Consider the following 13,824-nt stretch of genomic DNA (forward strand, 5'->3'; position numbering starts at 1 on the left):
AATTTAATAATACCTGCATTCTAGTATTTTCATTCAGATATAGGTGGACATTAAGGAATAACAAAAACTTTCCATAAATCAAAACAATATTTTTATGTGCCGTCGGCACTAACAAAACTTAAAGAATTGGTAAGTACATGCGAAGCGTGTAACTTGATAAAAAACCCCCAAGCCTATCCTAACCCCCCAATGGGAAGAGTCCCGGTAGCGAGATTCCCCTTCGATATTGTCTCATTTGTTTATATGGAACCAGTGGAGGCTTATCTGTTTCCAACAGAGGTCATACTTGTATTCTTTCAGTTATAGATAACTTTTCCGGATTTACTTTTGCAAAAGCATTAAAGAATCAAGGCGCTTACTCCACGAGTAAGGCGTTGGCAAAATTATTTTTAAAGTTTGGCATCCCAAACAAGGTTATAAGTGATAACGGAAACAATTTTGTTTCAAAAGTAACAAAAGACTTAATGAGTTTTCTTGGCATAGAGAAATTGGTGACATCCCCATATCACCCAAAAGCTAATGGTAAAATAGAGAATAGGCATTAAATATTTTCGAATGTATTAAGCATTTATACAAAAGACAACAGGAACGATTGGGATCAATTCTTACCTTATTTAACTAACATAATCAATACTGCTTATTCAGAAACAACCAAAGACAACCCTTTTTATTTACTTTTTGGTTGCGATTTTAGAATCCCGTATGATGAGATTATTGAGTCCCAGCAATATTACAATAACTCGGAAGATTAAAAACAAGAATTCATAAATAGGATGAGGAAAACTTGTAAAATAGTAAAACAATAGTTGGAAAAATGTAAAATAAGTCAAGAGCTAAGAAACCTACTCAAAATCAAAGGAAATATAGATTTTACAATAGAAGATTCCGTCTACCTACAGGAATAAGGCAAAGGCGTAATGCAAAAAACTTTCCAATAAGTATTCTGGACCGTATAGAATAATTAAAAAGTACGATAACAATTTTACTTTTAAAATGTTGAACACTGACAATGGAAGAACTTATAAGGCACTTTAGGCACAATTTAGCCGAAAAAAAAGAGCAAAATTCCCAGAAAGATGGGTACCGCGTCCCTCGTCTACCGATTCGTCAGATGCAGAAGACGAGCCCCCTAAATCAAGATTGGCAGAGCTAAAACCCTTTAATTTCAAGCAAGACTATTTCGAGAATGATAGTGACGAAGAAAACTTTGAAGTATTTTTAGCTATGAAAAATATAGTTATTTCTAAAAGAAAACCCCTAATACCAGTGAGAATAAAAACGCCAAAAAGCCCAAAAAGTTCATCATCGGAGAGCGCAGGAGAATTAGATTATACGATATCTCCGAAAAACCAATTTCTTCCTGATAAAATTTCAACCCCTTGCCCCCCCCCCCCAAAAGATTTCCAGACGATATGGTTTCCCCAGCGAGGAGAAAGTAACGACACAATCGGGTAGAACGGTTAAAAAACCCGATAGATGGAATTACCCTTAGTCAGTACAGGATTAAGAGATTTTTAATGGATAGGTGTCATAAAGGAATAATAATTTAAAAACTTTTAGCTTATGAGTAAAAATCATACAACTATAAAAATACTATAGAAAAATTTTGCTCAACAAGTTAATTACCAAGAGCACAAATATAATAAGTCCTAAAATAATCAATTTTCAGGCAATTAACCTGTCGTACACTATTCCCAATACAGAAAGTGAGGAAATGAAAACCTCGATATGGTCCAAAATAGAAAAGAATAAAGGGACATTGAGGCTTACAAAAATAAGAGAAGCATTATATTCCCAGATCCCCCTATTTACTAATGAAGACCAGAGACTAACGTACGTGGATAATAGATACGGATTTTTCTCAACCAATTTCTGGTGGGACATAATACTGACCGTGTGTTTCTTATTCGCGATTACCCTGACAATGAGAACCTTACTAACTTTTAATTATGGAAGAATTTTGAGACTAAAAAGACAAAACCCAAAGGAAGAATACGGGGAAACGGCTGAAATGCAGAAGTTAAACCCGGAACCCTATGAGAACGTCTAAGCCAAGAAAAAGGGAAGACATTAGAAAACGAGTGGGTATAGAGGTCTCCACTCGTCCCTGCTATGTCTTGTTCCTTCATTGTAAGTGTCGATTGCGTAAAACCGTGCGGTTACGACACTGCAACATGCGTTTCTGAAACAGCACGGACGTGCGTGAACAATGAAGGCATGAAATATGTTGTAAACTGAGACCTCAAACTGAATGATGTAGTGTAACTTATGTTTAAATGGTTATTTTAAATCTAATGTAGAATTAAATAAGGGTTGAAGAAGATTAAAATAAAGTGTATGTAATAACGTATACTAAGGAAAATAATAAGAGACCTTACTTAAAGTAACAATGCCATTTTGTTAAAATCAATACATGTGCATTAATATTGGCATTTGCTTAATATTGCCTTGTAGCGTAACGTTAACCATTAAATATATTGCTTATTAAGTATTATGACTACTTGTTTTAAAGAACGTGTGATTCCGCCTAGTTATTTTTATTCCAGGAATTGGAATGACATATTGGAAATCAATCATTACAATACGTAGACCAGTGCAGATACAGCCTAGTAGCATCTATTTTTATCATACCGCAATCAACGAAGAGTACTCAACCATAGACTCCAGGCAATTTTCCTCCTAGCTTCATTTACGAAAATTACGGTTACCTTTTTGATCATTGTTCCTCGATCACAAACCATATTATGTATGAGGTAACACTATCTAATAAATCCCAGTATCCAGTGCATTATCGAACTATATAAACACATCAATCCCAAGAACCCATCGACCAGTACAAGATATAAGTACATAATTATCACCATTGATAATCCTTATGGACCCATGCACCATATTACTGTATAGCTATGATATTTCATGATCCCAAGTTATTTACGTGTCCCACATTCACATATTGAATCCCTTTCGGCCTTTTTTCAGAATACATCCTATCACCTCTATCAAATGCAAAAATTCCTACCTATGTTATCCCATTATTACGAGATAATTTCTGAAAAATGGACCTGGAAACCAACCACTGAATTACAGAAACAAAAATTAACCCAAGTGACTAACCCCTCAGTGACAATATACTCCTCCGACAAGTTAAAGACAATATGTTGAAGGAGTCACTAAAGTTTGATGTCGACCCATTCTAAATCCAAACATCAATTCCCCTGTGATAACCAAGGAATCACCGCAAAAGCTAATAGATGCAAGCCATGCACGAACAATTTTATAAGAGAACTTAATCCCCAAGTGCACCAACGAACAATTTTATACGAGAATTACATTCTCTATGTACTTTAAAATATCCCAAGAACGATATGCTGAGAAAAAAACAACCCATCTATTATCAACGCGGTCCCAGTGTTCAACCCCTTAACGATAAAGCACCTTATGAGCTATCCAAAAACAGCAGGTGAGAATGAAATCTGATATCAAAAGTCCACACACCTGTACCTGGGAGCATCATTTCCCGTATGACAATTAGAGAAAGCGTTTCGTCCAAGATGAACATAACTGTGCTTAAAGGGTTTTCCGAAGAAACTCTATTGGAAGTGTTTAAAATATTTTTCCAAGACGAAAAGAGTGAAGGACCACTATTTAGAACGAACGGAGTGAGCACGCTAAAGGACACGTAAGTTGATGAAGTAGATGTGAATTTGAATATGTAACATTTTAATAGTTTTGATAAAAAATAGTTTTGAAAAATAACTTCGATAGCTTATTATCAGAATTATATAACGAAGAAACCCAGTGAAAATGTTTTAATGATCACCAGTGAATGTAGTGAACATATTATTATATGCTTTAAGTCATTCATATATATATATATATATATATATATATATATATATATATATATATATATATATATATATATATATATATATTGCTAGTTACTTAGACAGAGTTAATGTAAAATCGATGTATTTCCCCATTAATTTAGCGTAGATAGGAAGCATAATTATCCTATAGTTAGCAAAGGATAAAAACTCGTAAAAGATAAATTTTCAAAAAAATCTTGTAGTAATAGTAGAATGGTCCCAACCATATAAAACATTTCCCATGAAAATGTTTGATACAGTTGGAAATGTAGGAGTCATCAGTGTTAGATGTCGAAAAAAAATCTTTAGTATAGTAGCTAGGCTAAACCATAGATAATCTTAGTCCGATAGAGGAACTTTAGAAAGGGATATATAATAAAATAAAAAAAGTAATAGAGAAAATTTTTAGCACTCCTGATGAAGCTTATATAAAAGTATAAAATAATACAATGTCAATTAAAATTACGTAGGATCAATAGTTAATAAATAGCGAATATTTCAAAAACCCACGGTTAAGCAAGTCTTAATGATGGGACGTCATTAAATAATGGGAAGGGTAATATGTATCATGAGTAATATGTGATATTTTTAAGATGCAAAAAATAAAAAAAATTCTTCCTTCTAAGGATAATTTAAACATAAATTAAACTTCCCCTAATTAAGTTTAAATCCCGTTTCAAAAAGAAAACTCTTAATCAGCAAAAAAACTGCATTTTAGTCTCAGCCAAACATCGACGCTAATCGGTTTTGAATTTTGCAGAGATGCTTGGCAATAAAAAAATCACTAGATACAAAGTTCACAGGAAGTTTAAGTTATTATAGCAGTATGAATGTTTAATCATCAAAAATATTAAAAACAAATTATTGGATGGGCAGTTAGCATAATGAGTTTAGTTTGCAAACATAATTACAAGGTAGCGGGCCCTTCACAAGAGTTGGGCCAATCGTGAAATAGCTCTTAGCGCGCAGAATCAAGAATAGTGTTTTATAATATTAGAAAAGTGTTTTTCGGACAATTATCATGCAGAATTCAGGCAATTGCCATTCAGTCATTATTGTTATTATTATTATGCAGAACCCAGGCATTATGATTACAGACATTATGTTTCTACCGAAGTGAAGCCTCGCCCATATACATACATTGTTATACACCCGAAATGTAAGTTCAATAAAACCATTACTTTTCTATTTCTGTTTGTTCTTATTATATGCCCGTATCTCATCGCACTGTAGATAACTAGTTCAATTGTACTCCATAGGCAGCGCTCCCTAAGGAATCTGATTTGGAGATAATTCGAGGAAAAGAGGTTACACTTTTGTAGTTACATATTTATTTTCTCTCTAAGATTGAGAGTGACACGGTCACCCATTTACCTTACTCCCCATTGCTGTGGCGCAGTCATCGATGGCACAATTGGCACAATCCTTAGCGTTACAAGTGGCGCGATCGGAAAACTTATAAGGTGCAAGCTCACAGCTTTGAACCTCAAACGGCTCAGTTGGCGCGATCGGTATACAGAGTAAATCCCTTAACATTGCATTTAGCGCGGTCGATCATTATTGCCAAAGGTGCCACAGTCTTTATTGCCACATACGCTATATATTTTAATATTATTCATTTTAACTCATACCAACTCGGCAATTCACGATTTTTTTTCTTATGATTTTTTCAAAGTTATGATTTCAACAAAATGTTTAAAATATATTTAGTTTTCAGTATGGTGCAATTTGCTTAAGAGCCTTACAAGGATTAGGTACGGGGGGGAGGGGGGGAAATTGAAACAGTCCTTCTATTTTTACTAGTTTCTGTTAGCTTTGAGTTTGGTTTATTCCTAAGGAAAAACAAATACAATGATCTGCTATGGTAATACCCCAAAGGCTCCTTGGTCTGTTAAGTAGTAGAGAAAAAAGTCCCTTACTTAGGGAATAAAAAAGTCACTCACTTACAGATAAGAAAAATTCTATATAATACAAGAATTGATAAATTAATCGACTGAATAAATTAAATGAATTTGATAGACTTGTATAAATTCTCCGCAAAAAAATAAAAAGGAAAAAATGCAGCATCTAAGAAGAGTCAAAAATTAATACTTTTTCGAAGAAGTTAAAAAAGTGACATCACCAAGCTCTCGAAAGCACCACATTAAACAAAGTATAGCTTGCTGTAGCTTGATTATTCATTTAAAGTTCTATATTTTTGAATATTTATTTACTTATCTATAAGTATTATTTTATGTGTTTATTTATTTTAATTTCTGTTCACTTTGGGCAATACTACTTTACGTCATTTGAAGCTTGCATTTTCAAATTCTTTTATTTCTCATTGTCTTACAGTTTAAAAAGACTCTTTGCCTATCTAAGAAAAAGCTTCTCATTCTAAAAGTTTAGTTGTTTAAAATAAATTATTTCTAGTTTGTTTCAGATTGCCAAAGTTTTTGGATTGGTTTTGGGCAAGCTTAGATCATTCTCTAAGAAAACATCTCTAAATATTCTCCAAGAAGGACTATTTTTCTATGTTTTGAGCAAGCTTATAGCATTCTCTAAGAAAATATCTCTAAACATTCTCTAAGAAGGGCTATTAAACAAAAAATGAGCAAAAATAAAATCCAATAATTTACCAAGCGTAAAACTACCCCAAGTCAAATATATCAAAAGCAATTGGAAAAGGATATCGATTTTGAACATTTAGATAATGTCGGGGGGATGTTGGACTGAAAGACACTATGAAAATCCCTTGTGGAAATGAGATATCTGTAATATCCAAAGAAAAGCTAAAATTATGAAGCTGTAACTTTTAAGAAATAAGATTAAGATGTTTTGATTCTTAAGCTAAAGGCATTTAGACTAGAGAAATATTCCTTATTTTAAGCAATCATGAAATTTTGGTAATCAAATATGAACACTATTTGATTACAAAAAAACCCTAAAATTAAAGATTATAAACGAAAAGTAAAATGTTACATTTAAGTTAAGACCAGCATAAAAATGGTACAATATTAATTGAAGCTAAAAGGACTTGAAATTACTATCAAAGAATAGTTTTTTTTAAAGCCATAGAAGCCATTTCATAGAAGCCAAATTCAAGGTCTTCAACAGGCTCTAAAAGGGACAAGGTGGTCTTGAGGGTATGATCAGGATTAGAAAGTTGATTCAAATATTTTGTTCCAAAGATCTCATGTTCCATTTCGACTTTTGAAAATAATAGCAATCTTACTAGATTGATTTGACTGTTTCAAAAAAAAACAAAAAACAAATTTCATCTTTTCTGAAAATATCCATAGGACACGTTGCTTTAAAACAATTAATCTGGATAAAATAATCATAGCAAACAAGAGCGGCGATTCAAAGATACTTCAGAACAGTAAATCCACTGGGATTTAGTTATCATTAAGCCAAAACAACTGGCGTTGAAGAGTAGCTTTTGATTTAATTCAACATTGTCCTTAGTATACCATGAAAATCTGATCTCAATACACATGACTCTTCTTATGATTTTGAATATATGCCCTTTCAAAAATTAAATGTACACAGTTTAGTTTCAGTTAGTTCAGCTTCCCCTGAAAGTTATAACTTTTTACCCTAAAATTCCTAAAATTTTACACAAAACCCGTTTTCCATTATAAAATCCATGATTGAACAATTGCCAATTAGTCTTTTTTACGACGGTAGCCCCAGGGCTCTTGGGGTATTTTTATTTATGGAGGTATATATATTGGAATATTTGACTATTTTGAACAAAAGGTCGATTTTGATCTAGTTTTTTTTTACACAGTAAAGGTATTCAGTTAGAAAACAAGGACAAGGAGAGCTGGTTCCCCTTTGATCACTTTTGACTCTTAATAAAACTGTATTTAAAAAACAAATATGAATGAGTCTCCTTGAAACTTTGTACAGCTACCACTTCCATGCAAAAAGTGTTGTTTTTCATTGAGTTCAACATCCCCCTAAACTTCAGCTTAATATACTTCGCTTTTTTTGAGAAATTGCAAAAGCCACCAGTTTCCATTATAGAAGATTTGTAAGAACAATTTACGTTATTAACGGTCATGGTCCCACGCCCTGTAGGGGTTATGTCACCCTCGAGAGTATTTTCAATAGACCTTTCAACTACTTAACAAAATTGCTACATCAAAATTAGATGAAATCTCTTTAGAGGTTGCAATGGGTGAGCGGCAGAAAGAAAAAAGACAAGGAAGAGGGCCTAGTTACCATTCAATTACTTCTGACTCTAAAACAGACACCAGAACTTCAGATTTCCAATTCAATAAGCCTCCTCTAGAGTCTCTCCAATCATCCCTTCCATATGAAGTCTGTCTGAAAAAAAAAACAATTGAAGGCTAAACTAAAAATAAATCAAAGTGAAAAATAAGACTCACACATTATCTCAAAATTTTGATCTGATGTCTTTGGAGAAAAAAAGTGGCATGGGAGAAGGGTTAGTTGCAATCCAATATATTTGGTCACTTAAAAAGGGCCCTAAAACCATTAATTTCCATTTAAATGAGCCCAACCCAATCTTCTGGGAGCAATGATTCAATACATTTACCAATGAGAATAAAAAACACCAAAAAAAAAAAAAAAAAACACTTCTGTGATCTTCTTCTGGCAAAAATTACAAAATAACACATATTTGTAGATAGGAGCTTTAAACCTCTACAGAGGGTAACCTTAACTCTATCAGTGTTTTCATAGGTGATTCACCAAATAAAATTTAGTTTTTTTAAAGTAGTTTTCTAGAAAAAAAAAACGCAAAAAAATTTCAAATTATATGAACTATTTACCAGAAACATATACTACCTTGCTTAATATAAGCAGTCTCAGAGAGGTCACTTGCATCCAGGTTTTACCAATCAAGTCAAAAGCACTGAGCTACTTTTCCAGGTAATTTAAAATATTCAGACTCAGAATAATCAGACGAAGTGAATATTATATGGAAACCTGGAAAAAAGTAAGAAGAACTATAATTGAATAGCTTTCTGTGAAATACCAAAAAATATGCTTCCTCTGAAAAACGACACAAATGTCAAGCATAAAAATTAAAACAGAATAAAAGGGTAGAACACCTTTCAAGAGATTACACTAGTAAGATATCTATTGGTAAAAATTTTAAGGAACCAGAACAGATATTGCATTGCTGAATATTACATTCAGTTTTGGGTTATGACAGAAGATACTTCAAACAGAATTTCCCAGAACCAATAGGACCAACTGAACACAAGAAAGTAAAAGATTTTTTGATATGATTCCTTTTCTGAAATAGCTGCAATAGAAAAAAGCCCTACTGCCCTACTTTTTCCCATTCAATTTTTTTATTTAAAAATAATAATTGCTACCATATAACCCAGTCCTTATTTATCTGACAGATGGATGGCAGTTAGACCCCCAATCTTGAATCAGGAGGGGGGCAAGAGGTAAATCAGAAAACTATGTGTACTCAGTCATTGAAATTAGAAGCGCAGAATCATTCTCACTTGTAAGACTTGACAAGCCTTGTGATATTATTATACTTTAACTTAATCTAAGAAGCCAAACTCTAAGTGAAACCAAGCAGTAAAGTTGAAAGAACTTACTCAAAAATTTTCATTTAAATAACATGGAGTAAACTCAGTCAGAGCCAAGCAAATTTAAAATTGACATAACTTCTTACTCACAATAAGGTTTTGATGTACCTTAATGGGTATTTCACTATGTTCCCATTTGATCAGAGGCAACGCCTATAGGTAATGATGCTCGTTCGGAGTTAGTTCCCATGCAAATTGGCGTATGAAGAACGACCTCCACGTGCCTCTGGATACCTGGCTAGCCACCAGAGAACCAAATGCATCTATGGACGGTTGGGTTGGCAGCCCTCCTCCTGAAACTTCTATTGCTACGAATAGAACCAGAAATTCAGCCTCGGATATATCATCTCAAACCCTGTCTCGACCCCGGACTGCCCACGGACGATTCCCTCTGAATACCGTTGACCAAGGTGGCATCAATGTGGCCACCTGGAATGTTCTGACACTGAACCAACCCGGTTCTATTAGCCAGAGAATTAAAGAAATATAAAGTTACAATTGCTGGAATCACTGAAACACATCTATCTGGTGATGGTGAGGAGTATATTGGTGAAGCACACTGCTTTGGTCTGGTGGTCACCAGAAACGAGGAGGCGTTGGCCTAGTGCCGAACAGTACCACACGCCAGACCCTTCTGTCATTCACACCAGTTACACCCAGGCTTCTGAGAGCAAGGCTCTATGTCAAACATGGAAAAATTTACACAATCACCTGTAATGCCCCCACAAATGAAACCGAGGAAGAAGATAAATATGATTTCTGCGCCTATTTAAACTCTGAGCTTTGGTGAGGACCTCCTCATGACTACCTTGTCTATCTAGCAGATATGAATGCTAGCATTGCTAATGAGTCTGACCTGTGGGATTTTGCTCTTGAACCCATAACAATAGATAGCCTAAGCGACAACAGAGAGAGAATGTTGAACTGCTGTCTCGCCCACAATCTTACCATTGCAAACAAATGGTTTCAGACACCCAATATAGCCAAGTACACCTGGTATAGCAATGATGGATCAACGAAGAAGATGCTCGACTACATCATCATACGCCGGCGATGGCTGTCTTCTGTGCAGAATTGTCGCTCCTACCGAGGCGCCGAACTTGGGAATACCGACAATCGTCTTGTTGCAGCCAAAATCCGGCTTCGCCTGAAAGCTACAAAGCCAGCCGGAAACCTCGGAAAATTGATACCTACCGTATACAACAAGACTCCACTTTGGCTAAGCAGTATCAGGTCGAAATATCCAACAGATTTGAGGTCCTTATACAGTGCAATGATAGTGAAGGTGTATAGACGGTCTTCAAAGAGAATGCTCTTGCAGCTGCAACTAGAGTTGCTGGAATGAAACAGCGTAAGAAAAAGACTGGATCAGCAACGAGTGCATCGCCATTATTGATTGCAGACAGGAAGTCTGCCTTCACGGGGACATGACAGCGTATAGGCAACTAAATAAAGAGCTTAACATCATGCTGCACAAAGACCGTAAGACCTTTATTGACAAAAAAGCACGTGAGCTCCAAGAGGCCGACAAAAAAAAGGACATCGGAGCCACATATAAGATCCTCCGTGAGCTCTCAGGTCAATACACTCAAACTACATCGTATCTCCGTAACGCCAGTGGCGAAAATATTTACGACAAATCATAGTGCCTTCGCCAGTGGAAGCAACACTTCGAGAAGCTACTGAACTCAGACCAACCTGACCAGATTGACGACGAGATTACTGCTGCGGCTGAGAATGCTACACCTGCCCCCGATGGCACTGAATTTACAGCAGAAGAAATTAAAGCAGCAGCACGAAAGCTGAAGAACAACAAAGCGCCGGGAGTATGTGGCCTGACATCAGGACTCCTTCAAAATGGCGATCCATCCATGACCCTCTGGCTACAAGTGCTGTTTAATACTGTGTGGCGCTCTGAAATAATACCATCAGACTGGAAGACTGGCTTACTTGTACCAGTATACAAGAGGATAGGAAGTAAAGCAGAATGTAATAACTATCGTGGAATAACTCTGCTGTCGGTACCCGGCAAACTCTTCGCCATGCTGCTCTTCAAGCGCGCAAAAAAGTACCACCATCCCCTTCGTCGCCACCAGCAAGCTGGATTCATGCCGGGTAGGTCCACTACTGATCAAATCCATACAATCAGACAGCTGATAGAGAAAACTCTAGAATATAAAAGGAAAGCATACATCGCCTTCGTCAATTTTCGATCTGCTTTCGACACTGTCGACAGACAGTCACTGTGGTTGATCCTTCAATCTGCTGGTGTACCAAAGAAAATTCTAAATCTGTTCAAAGAACTATATAATAAGATCAAAAGTGCTGTTCTTGTAAATGGCCAGCTCTCATCACATTTTAAAATTAGAAATGGTGTTGGGCAAGGCTGCGTTGCTGCTCCCAAACTCTTCAACTGTGTCATGGACTATGTTCTCAACAAAACACTGCTGGCGCATCCGTTAGGCATCGATTTTGCTGGAAGAGTTCTGGCAGATGTCGACTTCGCTGACGATGTTGGATTGGTATACGAAAATCTCACTGACATCAAAACTGTCCTAGAAACGCTAGCATCTGTTGCAGGAAAACTCTGTTTAATTGTAAACTGGACCAAGACCAAGATATTAACTGTGGACAAGACACCATGCAGCCCCCTGACAACTATAGAAGTATGTGGCCAAGATCTTGAGATGGTCAAGCAGTTCACCTACCTTGGTTCAATTGTTTGCTCAAACGGAAATCTAGATGCAGAGATATCAGCAAGGGTGGCAAAGGTGAACGCCGTTTTCGGCCGCTTACTGAGAACAATATTCCACAAACCTCAGATCAGCCGTCTCACGAAAGCTCGTATCTACTCTCACTCAGTAGCAAGTGTCGTGTTGTACTCGTCAGAGACTTGGCCTTTGACGCTGTCGCAGATCATGAAGGTAGATGCTGTCCAGACAAAACACCTGCGCAAAATTGAAGACGTTAGGTGACTCGACAGGGTACGGAACATGAATATCCTCCGGTCCTTTAAATTAACACCCCTGTCCAAACAGCTCGAGTCCCACTCACTGCATTGGTACGGTCATTTACTTCGCCTAACCACCGAAACACTTGCCCGAGTTATATTTGACTTCGATCCAACTGCAAACGGCTGGAAACGCCCCAGAGGTAGACCACGTATGAGATGGGTGGATATCATCCGCGATCGACTCACAGCGTGGGGCATTGACCCCAGTGAAGCTCCTACCCTGGCACAAACAGGCCACTCTGGAGACAACTAACGGCGCTGACGTCTGGTTCCATCTACGCTGGCGACGCTGCCGAGCAAGAGCTTTAAGTCAAAAGTAAGTCAACGCCTATAGTAAAGGCCATACGGCTCCAATATTTTATTATTTTTTCCCCAGAGGCACTTCATATGGAAGGGGCCGTCGTATAAACTTCAAAGGGGGGCTCATTCAATTGAAAATCGTCAGTTCTAGTGCCCTTTTTAAGAGTCAAAAGTTATCAGAGGGTAACTAGCCCCCCAACGCCCTTTTTTCCCAAAATGCATCTGATAAAAATTTTGAAAAAGCCATTTGGTTAAAATTAGTTCAAAGATCATATAAAAAAAACTCCGGGGTCGACACAAACCCCCAGGTTCAGGGGGCAGGCGTTGTAAGATATACTCTGGGGGCATATATGGGTCTTATAGAAGGGATGCTTGTATAAACCTCAGAGAGGGCTCATTGATGGGAAATTAAAAGTTCTAGTTCACTTTTTCAGAGTCAAACGAGATTGGAGGGCAACTAGCCCCCCCCCCCCGCGCCCTTTTTCCCGAAATACATACGATAAAATTTTGAGATAGTCATTTTGTTAAAATAGTTCTAACATCAGACAATAAAACTCCGCGGTCGACACAACCCCCCAGGGCCTGGGGGCAGGCGTTGTAAGTTGTGCCCTGGGGCCATATACGGTTCTTATAGAAGGGATGTACATATAAACTTCAGAGAGGGTTCATTTGACTGAAAATTTAAAGTTTTAGTTCAGTTTTTCAGAAGCAAAAGAAACTGGAGGGCAATTATGGGGAAAAACATGTTTTTCTTCTTTTTTTGTTTTTTTTCTCCATTTCTCCATTGTAAGCGGGCATAAATAAATATATATTATCCCCTCCCCACGTTCTTTTTTTCCCAAATCCATGCAATAAAAAATTAAGAATTTAGACAGCCATTTTGTAAAAAAAGGTTCAAAACTCAAGTAATAAAAACTCCAGGATCAACACAACCCCCCAGGGCCCGGGACACGCATTGTAAGTTATGTTTCTTATTGAAGGGATGCTTGCATAAAACTTCAGAAAGGGCTCATTTGATTGGAAATTGAAATTTCTAGTTCACATTTAAAGAGTCAAGAGATTGAAAGGCAATTAGTCCACC

At 36.6% G+C, this 13,824-nt stretch overlaps 1 protein-coding gene across 6 annotated transcripts in view; it reads right to left on the reverse strand.

The window, feature by feature from the left end:
- LOC148947976 (uncharacterized) overlaps nucleotides 1–13,824 on the reverse strand; it is a 156,681-nt gene that overhangs the window by 64,099 nt on the left and 78,758 nt on the right. The gene's annotated exons all lie outside the window — the stretch shown is intronic.

This window comes from Artemia sp. Qi Xiang Cuo, chromosome 10 (assembly GCF_049724085.1).
Source record: "Artemia sp. Qi Xiang Cuo chromosome 10, ASM4972408v1, whole genome shotgun sequence".
In the NCBI taxonomy this organism is placed as follows: domain Eukaryota; kingdom Metazoa; phylum Arthropoda; class Branchiopoda; order Anostraca; family Artemiidae; genus Artemia; species Artemia sp. Qi Xiang Cuo.